This window comes from Stenella coeruleoalba, assembly GCF_951394435.1.
Source record: "Stenella coeruleoalba genome assembly, chromosome: X".
Lineage (NCBI taxonomy): Eukaryota > Metazoa > Chordata > Mammalia > Artiodactyla > Delphinidae > Stenella > Stenella coeruleoalba.
In genome coordinates this window covers 43,408,850-43,421,056 of record NC_137152.1, presented here as the reverse complement: position 1 = coordinate 43,421,056, position 12,207 = coordinate 43,408,850, and positions in this window count along the sequence as shown.

Genomic DNA, 12,207 nt, shown 5'->3' with positions numbered 1-12,207 from the left:
CATTAGGTGCCATTTGTTTATTTTTGTTTTTATTTCCATTTCTCTAGGAGGTGGGTCAAAAAAGATATTGCTCTGATATATGTCATGGAGTGTTCTGCAAATGCTTTCCTCTAAGAGTTTAATAGTATCTGGCCTTATATTTAGGTCTTTATCTTGAATTTTTTTGTGTGTATAATGTTAGAGAATGTTCTAATTTCATTCTTTTACATATAGCCGTCCAGTTTTCCCAGCACCACTTACTGAAGAGGCTGTCTTTTCCCCACTGTATATTCGTGCCTCCTTTATCAAAGATAAGGTGACCATATGTGCATGGGTTTATCTCTGGGCTTTCTATCCTGTTCCATTGATCTATATTTCTGTTTCTGTGACAATATCATACTGTCTTGATTAATGTAGCTTTGTAGTATAGTCAGAAGTCAGCCAGCGTGATTCCTTCAGCTCCATTTTTCTTTCTCAAGATTGCTTTGGCTATTCGGGGTCTTTTGTGTTTCCATACAAATTGTGAGATTTTTTTGTTCTATTTCTGTGAAAAAATGCCAGTGGTAGTTTGATAGGGATTGCATTGAATCTGTAGATTGCTTTGGGTAGTATAGTCATTTTTACAATGTTGACTCTTCCAAGCCAAGAACATGGTACATATGTACATCTATTTGTATCATCATTTTTTTTAACATCTTTATTGGAGTATAATTGCTTTACAATGGTGGGTTACATTCTGCTTTATAAAAAAGTGAATCAGTTATACATAAACATATGTCCACATATCTCTTCCCTCTTGCATCTCTCTCCCTCCCACCCTCCCTATCCCACCCCTCTAGGTGGTCACAAAGCACAGAGCTGATCTACCTGTTCTATGCGGCTGCTTCCCACTAGCTATCTATTTTACATTTGGTAGTGTATATATGTCCATGCCACTGTCTCCCTTTGTACCATCTTACTCTTCCCCCTCCCTATATCCTCAAGTCCATTCTCTAGTAGGTCTGCATCTTTATTCCCATCTTTCCCCTAAGTTCTTTATGACCATTATTATTTTTTTAGATTCCATATATATCTGTTAGCATACAGTATTTGTTTTTCTCTTTCTGACTTACTTCACTCTGTATGACAGACTCTAGGTCCATCCACCCCACTACAGATAACTCAGTTTTATTCCTTTTTATGGCTGAGTAATATTTCATTGTATATATATACCACATCTTCTTTATCCATTCATCTGTTGATGGAGACTTAGGTTGCTTCCATATCCTGGCTATTGTAAATAGAGCTGCAAGGAATATTTTGGTACATGACTCATTTTAAATTATGGTTTTCTCAGGTTATATGCCCAATAGTCCAATTGCTGGGTCATATGGTAGTTTTACTTTCTGTTTTTTAAGGAACCTCCACACTGTTCTCCATAGTGGCTGTATCAATTTACATTCCCACCGAGAGTGCAAGAGGGTTCCCTTTTCTCCACACCCTCTCCAACATTTATTGTTTGTAGATGTTTTGATGATGGCCATTCTGACCAGTATGAGTTGATATCTCATTGTATGTTTGATTTGCATTTCTCTTATGATTAATGATGTTGAGCATTCTTTCATGTGTGTGTTGGCAATCTGTGTATCTTCTTTGGAGAAATGTCTATTTATGTCTATTTATGTCTTTTGTCCACTTTTGGATTGGGTTTTTTTTTTTAATATTGACTTGCATGGGTTGCTTGTATGTTTTGGAGATTAATCCATTGTCAGTTGCTTCATTTGCAAATATTTTCTCCCATTCTGAGGGTTGTTGTTATGTCTTCTTTATGGTTTCCTTTGCTGTGCAAAAGATGTTAAGTTTCATTAGGTCCCATTTGTTTATTCTTGTTTTTATTTCCATTTCTCTAGGAGGTTAATCAAAAAGGATTTATGTGATTTATGTCATAGAGTGTTCAGCCTATGTTTTCCTCTAAGAGATTCATGGTGTCTGGCCTTACATTTAGGTCTTTAATTCATTTTGAGTTTATTTTTGTGTATGGTGTTAGGGAGGGTTCTAATTTCATTGTTTTACATGCAGTTTTCCAGTTTGCCCAGAAACACTTATTGAAGAGGCTGTCTTTTCTCCACTGTTCATTCCTGCCTCCTTTATCAAAGATAAGGTGACCATATGTGTGTGGGTTTATATCTGGGCTCTCTATCCTGTTCCATTGATCTAAATCCCTGTTTCTGTACCAGTACCATACTGTCTTGATTACTGTAGCTTTTTAGTATAGTCTGAAGTCAGGGAGCCTGATTCCTCCAGCTCCGATTTTCTTTCTCAAGGTTGTTTCGCTATTCGGGGTCTTTTGTGATTCCATAGAAATTGTGAAACTTTTTGTTCTAGTTCTGTGAAAACTGCCAGTGATAGTTTGACAGGGATTGCATTGAATCTGTAGATTGCTTTGCGTAGTAGAGTCATTTTCAAAATGTTGATTCTTCCAATCCAAGAACATGATATATCTCTCCATCTATTTGTATCATGTTTAATTGCTTTCATCAGTTTCTTATAATTTTCTGCATACAGGTCTTCTGTCTCCTTAGGTAGGTTTATTCCTAGATATTTTATTGTTTTTTGCAGTGGTAAATGGGACTGTTTTCTTAATTTCACTTTCTGATATTTCATCATTACTGTATAGGAATGCAAGAGATTTCTTTGCATTCATTTTGTATCCTGCTAGTTTAGCAAATTCATTGATTAGCCCTAGTGGTTTTCTGGTAACATCTTTACGATTCTCTATGTATAGTATCATGTCATCTGCAAACAGTGAGAGCTTTACTTCTTCTTTTCTAATTTGGATTCCTTTTATTTCTTTTTCTTCTCTGATTGCTGTGGCTAAAACTTCCAAATCTATGGTGAATAATGGTGGTGAGAGTGGGCAGACTTATCTTGTTCCTGATCTTAGTGGAAATGGTTTCAGTTTTTCACCATTGAGGATGATGTTGGCTGTGGGTTTGTCATATATGGCCTTCATTTTGTTGAGGTAAGTTCCCTCTATGCCTACTTTCTGGAGGATTTTTATCATAAATGGGTGTTGAATTTTTTTTGAAAACTTTGCCTGCATCTATTGAGATGATCATATGGTTGTTCTCCTTCAATTTATTAATATGGTGCATCACATTGATTGATTTGCATACACTGAAGAATCCTTGCATTCCTGGGATAGACCCCACTTGATCATGGTGTATGATCCTTTTAATGAGCTGTTGGATTCTGTTTGCCAGGATTTTGTTGAGGATTTTTGCATCTATGTTCATCAGTGATATTGGCCGGTAGTTTTCTTTCTTTGTGACATGTTTGTCTGGTTTTGTTATCTGGATGATGGTGGCCACATAGAATGAGTTTAGAAGTGTTCCTCCCTCTGTTATATTTTGGAAGAGTTTGAGAAGGATAGGTGTTAGCTCTTCTCTAAATGTTTGATAGAATTCACTTGTGAAGCCAGCTCGTCCTGGGTTTTTGTTTGTTGGAAAATTTTTAGTCAGAGTTTATATTTCAGCGCTTTTGATTGGTCTGTTCATATGTTCCATTTCTGCCTGGTTCAGTCTCGGAAGGTTGTGCATTTCTAAGAATTTGTTTTTTCCACGATGTCCGTTTTATTGGCATATAGTTGCTTGTAGTAATCTCACATGATCCTTTGGATTTCTGCAGTATCAGTTGTTACTTCTCCTCTTTCATTTCTAATTCTATTGACTTGAGTCTTCTCCCTTTTTTTCTTGATGAGTCTGTCTAATGCTTTTTCAATTTCATTTAACTTCTCAAAGACCCAGCCTTTAATTTTATTGATCTCTGCCAAAGTTTCCTTCATTTCTTTTTCATTTATTTGTGATCGGATCTTTATGATTTCTTTCCTTCTGCTAACTTTGGGGGATTTTTGTTCTTCTTTCTTTAATTGCTTAAGGTGTAAGGATGGGTTGTTTATTTGAGATGTTTCTTGTTTCTTAAGTTACGATTGTATTGCTATAAACTTCCCTCTTAGAATGGCTTTCACTGCATGCCATAGGCATTGGGTTGTCATGTTTTCATTTTCACTTATTTTGAGGTGTCTTTTGATTTCTTCTTTGATTTCTTCAGTGATCTCCTGGTTATTATGTAGTGTATTGTTTAGCCTCCATGTGTTTGTATATTTTACAGATTTTTTCCTGTAATTAACATCTAGTCTCAAAGTGTTGTGGTCGGAAAAGATACTTGATATGATTTTAATTTTCTTAAATTTACCCCAGCTCGATTTGTGACCCAAGTTATGATCTATCCTGGAGAATGTTCCATGAGGACTTTAGAAGAAAGTGTGTTCTGTTGTTTTTGAATGGAATGTCCCATAAATATCAATTATGTCCATCTTGTTTAATGTATCATTTAAAGCTTTTGCTTCCTTATTTATTTTCATTTTGGATGATCTGCCCATTGGTGAAAGTGGGGTGTTAAAGCCCCCTACTATTATTGTGTTACTGTCGATTTCCCCTTTGATGGCTGTTAGTATTTGCCTTATGTATTGAGGTGCTCCTATGTTGGGTGCATAAATATTTACAATTGGTAGATCTTCTTCTTGGATTTATCCCTTGATCATTATGTGGTATCCTTCTTTGTCTCTTGTAATAGTCTTTGTTTAAACTTCTATTTTGTCTGATATGAGAAATGCTACTCCAGCTTCCTTTTGATTTACATTTGCATTGAATATCTTTTTCCATCCCCTCACTTGCAGTCTGTATGTGTCCCTAGGTCTGAAGTGGGTCTCTTGTAGACAGCATATATACAGGTCTTGTTTTTGTATCCGTTCAGCCAGTTTATGTCTTTTGATTGGAGCATTTAATCCATTTACATTTCAGGTAATTATCGATATGTATGTTCCTATTACCATTTTCTTAATTGTTTTGGGTTTGTTATTGTACGTCTTTTCCTTCTCTTGTGTTTCCTGTCTAGAGAAATTCCTTTAGTATTTGTTATAAAAGTGGTTTGGTGGTGCTTAATTCTCATAGAATTTGCTTGTCTGTAAAGGTTTTAATTTCTTCATTGGATCCAAATGAGATCCCTGTGGGGTAGACTAATCTTGGTTGTAGGTTTTTCCCCTTCATCCCTTTAAATATGTCCTGCCACTCCCTTCTGGCTTGCAGAATTTCTGCTGAAAGATGAGCTGTTAACCTTAAGGGGATTCCCTTGTAAGTTTTTTGGTTTTTTTCCCTTGCTGCTTTTAATATGTTTCCTTTGTATTTATTATCTGATAGTTTGATTAATATGTGTCTTGGCAGGTTTCTCCTTGGATTTATCCTGTATGGGACGCTCTGTGTTTCCTGGACTTGATTAACTATTTCCCTTCCCATCTTAGGGAAATTTTCAACTATAATCTCTTCAAATATTTTCTCAGTCCCTCTCTTTTTCTCTTCTTCTTCTGGGACCCCTGTCATTCGTATATTGGTGCATTTAATATTGTCCCAGAAGTCTCTGAGACTGTCCTCAATTCTTTTCTTTTTTTTTATTCTGCTCTGCAAGAGATATTTTCACTATTTTATCTTCCAGGTCACTTATCCGTTCTTCTGCCTCAGTTATTCCACTTTTTTTCCCTTCTAGAGTATTTTTCATTTCATTTATTGTGTTGTTCATCACTGTTTGTTTGCTCTTTAGTTTTTCTAGGTCCTTGTTAACCGTTTCTTTTATTTTCTCCATTCTATTTCCAGGATTCTGGATCATCTTTATTAACATTATTCTGAATTCTTTCTCAGGTCGACTGCCTATTTTCTCTTTATTTGTTAGATCTGGTGGGTTTTTACCTTGCTCCTTCATCTGCTGTGTGTTTCTCTGTCTTCTCATTTTGCTTAACACTCTGTGTTTAGGGTCTCTTTTTCACAGGCTGTAGATTTGTAGCTTCCATTGATTTTGGCATCTGCCCCCGGTGGCTAAGCTCTTTCAGTGTGTTGTGTAGGCTTCCTGGTGGAGGGGACTAGTGCCTGTGTTCTGGTGGATGATGCTGGATCTTGTCTTCCTGATGGGCAGGTCCATGTCTAGTGGTGTGTTTTGGGGGGTCTGTGGCCTTATTATGATTTTAGGCAGCTTCTCTGCTAATGCGTGGGTTTGTGTTCCTGTCTTGCTAGTTGTTTGGCATGGGGTGTCCAGCAGTGGAGCTTGCTAGTCGTTGAGTGTAGCTGGGTCTTGGCGTTGAGATGGGGATTTCTGGGAGATTTTTGCCATTTGATATTACATGGTCCCGGGAGGTGTCTTGTGGGCCAATGTCCTGAACTTGGCTCTCCCACCTCAGAGTTACAACCCTGATGCCTGGCTGGAGCACCAAAAGCCTGTCATCCACACGGCTCAGAATAAAAGGGAGAAAAAAAGAAAGAAAGAAGAAGATAAAATAAAATAATTATTTTTAACTATTAAAAAAATGAAAGGAAGAAAGAAGAGAGCAACCAAACCAAAAAACAAATCCACCAATGATAACAAGTGCTAAAAAGTATACTAAAAAAACAAGAAAAGACAGACAGACAGAACCCTAGGACAAATGGTGGAAGCAAAGCTATACAGACCAAATCACACACAGAAGCATACACATACACACTCAGAAAAATAGGAAAAGGGGAAAAAATATATATATATATTGTTCCTCCCAAATTCCACCTCCTCAATTTGGGATGATTCATTGTCTATTCTGGTATTCCACAGATTCAGGGTACATCAAGTTGATTATGGAGATTTAGTCCGCTGCTCCTGAGGCTGCTGTGAGAGATTTTCCTTTCTCTTCTTTGTTCGCACAGCTCCCAGGGCTTAGCTTTGAATTTGGCCCCGCCTCTGTGTGTAGGTCGACTGAGCGCATCTGTTTTTCACTCAGACAGCACGGGGTTAAAGGAGCCGCTGATTCGGTGACTCTGGCTCACTCAGGCCTTGGGGAGGGATGTGTACGTAATGCGGGGCGAGCCTGTGGCGACAGAGGCTGGCATGGCGTTGTTCCAGCCTGAGGGGTGCCGTGTGTTCTCCTGGGGAAGTTGTCCCTGGATCACGGGACCCTGGCAGTGCCTTACAACTTTCTTGAATGGTGAGCACTCTCATTCATGTCTGGTAGATGTGGAAACCTGACTCAGGCTCCTTACATAGGTAAGAAGCATGGATACAGAAGAGGAATGGGAGTAGTGTATCTGTAATAATTGGGACCATTTCTTGAACAGCTTCTCTGTGCCAGCCATTTTGCATACACCATTGCACTTAATCCCCACCATAACCCTATAAGGTACTTACTATAATGCCCATAATTCTGCAGATGAGTCATGCTAGACATAACTGGAATATACAACTTCTCAACGTCAGAGTTAAGTTGTTTGGCCTGGGTTTGGGCCGAGGTTTCTTTGTTATTATAGCCCAAACCCTTATCACAGTACTAGGGCTGAGGTGTGGGAGCAGTCTGAAGGATCAAGGACTGCTTGTGTAAAGGATTGGAAGTAACAGGCAACTGAGGGAATCCCAGGTGAGCATATCCCCACTCCTCACCTCAGAGTGATCAGAATTCTGGACGGATCTTAGGCTGAATCTTACCTGCAGGCCAATTGCACCTATTCCATGGTTACTGGGAGTTAATATTTATGACATTTAGAAGTTTAATAGCCTGGATGTTATAAAAAGTGTTTCACTTTCTTTTTACCATATATTCTCAGTTGATGATGGAGAGGATATTTTGCACAGACTTTCCTGCTATATGCAGCCTGTGTTGTTCTGGTCCTTAGTGATCTTGGATAGGGACCCAAAACATTGTTATGAAGAAATACTCCTGGATGAGTCTTATGTAGCCATCAGGGCCAATGTGATGCCATTACCTAAGCGACCACAGAAGCAAAGCATTGGATAGGCAATTAATGGAGAAAAGGGAACTCTCTTGCACTCTTGGTGGGAATGTAAATTGATACAGCCACTATGGAAAACAGTACGGAGGTTCCTTAAAAACTAAAAATAGAACTACCATGTGACCCAGCAATCCCACTACTGGGCATATACCCTGAGAAAACCATAGTTTAAAAGGAGACATGTACCACAATGTTCATTGCAGCACTATTTACAATAGCCCGGAGATGGAAACAACCTAAGTGTCCATCATCAGATGAATGGATAAAGAAGATGTGGCACATATATACAATGGAATATTAGCCATAAAAAGAAACGAAATTGAGTTATTTGTAATGAGGTGGATGGACCTAGAGTCTGTCATACAGAATGAAGTAAGTCAGAAAGAGAAAAACAAATACCACATGTTAATACATATATATGGAATCTTAAAAAAATGGCTCTGATTTACCTAGGGGCAGGACAGGAATAAAGACGCAGACATAGATATTGTACGTGAGGACATGGGGTGGGGGAAGCATAAGCTGGGACGAAGTGAGCGAGTGGCATGGACATATATACACTACCAAATGTAAAATAGATAGCTAGTGGAAAGCAGCTGCTTCGCACAGGGAGATCAGCTCGGTGCTTTGTGACCACCTAGAGGGTTGGAATAGGGAGTGTTGGAGGGAGATGCAAGTGGGAGGGTATATGGTGATATATCTATACATATAGCTGATTTATTTTGTTATACAGCAGAAACTAACACAACATTGTAAAGCAATTATACTCCAATAAAGATGTTTAAAAAAATGTGTTATGCATTGCACAAAAGGCAGTAGGGAGAAATTGAGAGTCTTTCAAGCTAAAAGTAAAGTTATGGAGTTTTAAATAGGTGAGTGAATCATATCTGACTCTCACTTTTCTTTACTAAAAGTAAAGTTATGGAGTTTTAAACAGACGAGTGAATCATATCTGACTCTTAAACTTTTCTCTGTTCATGAAGTAGGGAATTATTTGGTTTAGGGGTGCCTAATAATAAGACATAGTATTGATTAGGATTTTTTTGCAGTAGTTCAGGTATATAAGAATGAGGTAGATTATGATGCTATTACAAATACCTCTCAAATCTCAGTGTCTTTAAACAATATACAAGTGTTTTTATACTCACATTATATGTCCACTTTTAGTGGGAACAGTGATATTTCCCACATTGTTCTCACTCAAGGTCCTTTGCTGAGAGAACCTCACTAGTGTAACTTTGCAGGTCACTGTGTTAGGAAGAAAAGAAATGTGATACATAATGTCCCCTCTCTGAAAGACTTTTCTCCAGAAGTGGCACAAATCACTTTTGCTCATATTTCATTGGAAATTAGTTTGTGTGACCATCCTTAATTTTAAGTGGCTACTGAGGTACAATTCTATCAGGTTCAGGATGTAGGAGAGTGAAATGTATTTAGTGGACAGAACTTTCATCTACTAGTCAGGCAATAGAGGATGATATCTTGTGTAGCTGATTATTTAGGTGTTTCAACACTGTTGATAATATTTTTTTCCTCCATACATCGCTTTCAGCTGTCCTCTACTGTGTCCTCTTTTCAATCTCTGAATTACTTCTTTGGTGGTTTCATTTTTTTAATTTAAATGTAATTGACATATATCATTGTGTAAGTTTAAGGTGTACAATATGTTTGATTTGACACATTTCTATATTGCAATATTGTACATACATTTATATATTGAAATATATGATTACAATTGTATGCTGTTATCTAACACTTCTTTCCCATAATATAATTATCATTCCCTTTTTGATGTGGGGACTTAGGATCTATTCTTTAAAAGTGTGCAGCCAAGATGGCAGCTAGGAGGACCCTGAGCTCACCTCCTCCTATGAACACACCAAAATTACAACTATTTACAGAGCAAGGATTAATGATTAAGCCTGGAATCTAGCAGAAAAGATCTAAAACTAAAGATATAAAGAAGGAACCACTGTGAGATGGGAGGAGGGTAGGGGTTGTGGTATAGTCAAGACCCACAAATGAGAGGATAATTAAAATTACAAATGTTCTCCCCAAGGATTGAGGGGTCTGAGCTCCACATTGAGTACCCCAGCCCAGGGGCCTTGCACCAGGAAGATGAACGCCCAGGACATTTGCATTTGAAGGCCAGTGGAGCTTACTTTTGGAAGATCCACAGGGTTATGGCAAAAAGAGCCTCCACTCTTAAAGCGCACACACAAAATCTCACATGCTTCAGGAGCCAGAGAAGAAGCAGTAATTTGAAAGATCCTGAATCAGTCCCACCTGCTGATCTTGGAAAGCCTCCCAGAGAGGCAGCAGGTCACCCTGGGGACATAGACACTGGCAGCAGCCAATTTTGGGAGCTCGTTGTACCACAGGAATGCTGGGACTAGCAAGGGCCATTTTGAGCTCCTTTAGCTTATTAGCACTGGAACCTGGCCCCACCTACCAGCTTGTTTGCATCAGTACTGGGATGCCTCAGACCAAGCAACTAGCCAGGAGGGAACACAGCCTCACTCACCTGCAGGCCTGCTTCCTTAAGATCCTCTGATCCCTCAGCTGAATGGGACATGGTACTGTTCATCTGGGAGCTCAGAACCTAGCCCTGCACACCAACACTAGCCCTGAGACCAGTCTCAGCCATTAGTGGGCAGGCACCAGACCCAGGATACCCTGAGCCAAGGCCCAATCCAGCAGCAGGTCAATACCAACTCTGGGACACCTTGAGCCCCTCAGCCAGCTGCCCTGCTATCTGACCCCACCCATCAGAGGACCAATACAAGCTTTGGGACACCACAGACCCCTCAGCCAGCTGTGTCAACAACTGGCAACACCCAACAGCATGACAACACCAGCTTTGGGACTTCAGAATCCAAAAGACAGAGACCCTGGGACATGACTCAGCCCACCAGTAGGAAAGTGCTATCCTCAGGACCCCCTAGGCTGCCCACCAACAGGCTGACACTAGCTCCAAGATACCCTGGCCCAATTCAGACATCCGGAGATCAAGACCCATCCACCTGTGGAATGATATCAGCTTTGGGACACCCCAGATCATGCAGCCAGCCATGTCAGGAAGCAGACACACCCACTAAGAGGCCAGCCTTAGGTCCAGGATCCCCAGTCCCACAACCACCCAATCCAGAACCCAGCTGTGCTCACCTGTGGACAAGCATTAGCCCTGGAGTTTCCCAGGGCTCCCCAGCAGCTGCCTTATGATCTGAGTCTTCCTGCCAGTGGCCAGCAGCCTTTGCACAATTCAGGGCCTGACAACCAACCAGACCAGGGGCCAACCATGCATACCAGAGTGCCCACAATAGTCCTCCCACTACAACAGAATGGCCCACACGGCCCACATAGAGAACCCTTAGAGCATAAAATTCTGATGACCAGAAGGGAGTGCACTGCTAAGATACATAGGATGTTTCCTAAAAAAGGCCACTTCTCCAACATCAGAAAAGTAACCAACCTACTGAATACATAGACATAAAAACAGCAAATTTAGAAAAAAGAGACAACAGAGTAATATGATCCAAATGAAGGAAAAAGATAAAACCCCAGTAGAAGAACTAAGTGAAGTGGAGATAATCAATCTGCCTCATAAAGAGTTCAAGCTAGTGATTATAAAGATGCTGAAAAAACTCAGGAGTAGAATGGAGGAATGCAGTGAAAGTTCAATAAAAAATTAGAATATATAAAGAAGGACAAAACAGAGCTGAAAAATACAATAACTGCAATAAAAAATATGCTAGGAGGAATCAACAGTAGATTAGATGATAGGACTGTATTAGTGAACTGAGAAAAAACAGTGGAAATCACTCAAGCTGAAGAGAAAGAAAAAGAAAAAAAAAGAATTTTAAAAATGAGGATGGTTTAACAGACCTTTGGGACAATATCAAGCATACTAACATTTGCATTATAGGGGTCCCAGAATGAGAACAGAGAAAGAAAGGGGCACGAAGCATTTGAAGACAAGTAGCTGAAAATTTCCCTAACCTGAGAAAGGAAACAGACATCAACGTCCAGGAAGCACAGAGAGTCAACCCAAAGAGGACCACACATTAAAATGGAATAAATAAAAGTTAAAGAGATAATATTAAAAGCAGCAAGAGGAAAAGCATGTTATCCCATAAAGCTCTCGCCTGTCTTTTCAGGAAAATTCTGGAGACCAGAAGGGAATGGCACAATATATTTAAAGTGATCAAAGGGAAAAACCTACAAGCTAGAACACTCTACCCAGCAAGGCTATCATTCACATTTGAAGGAAAGATCAAAAGTTTTACAGACAAGAAAAACTGAAAGAGTTCAGCACCACAAAACCAGCTTTACAAGAAATTTTAGAGACTTCTCTAAGCAAAAAAGAAAAGGCCACAACTAGAAATATGAA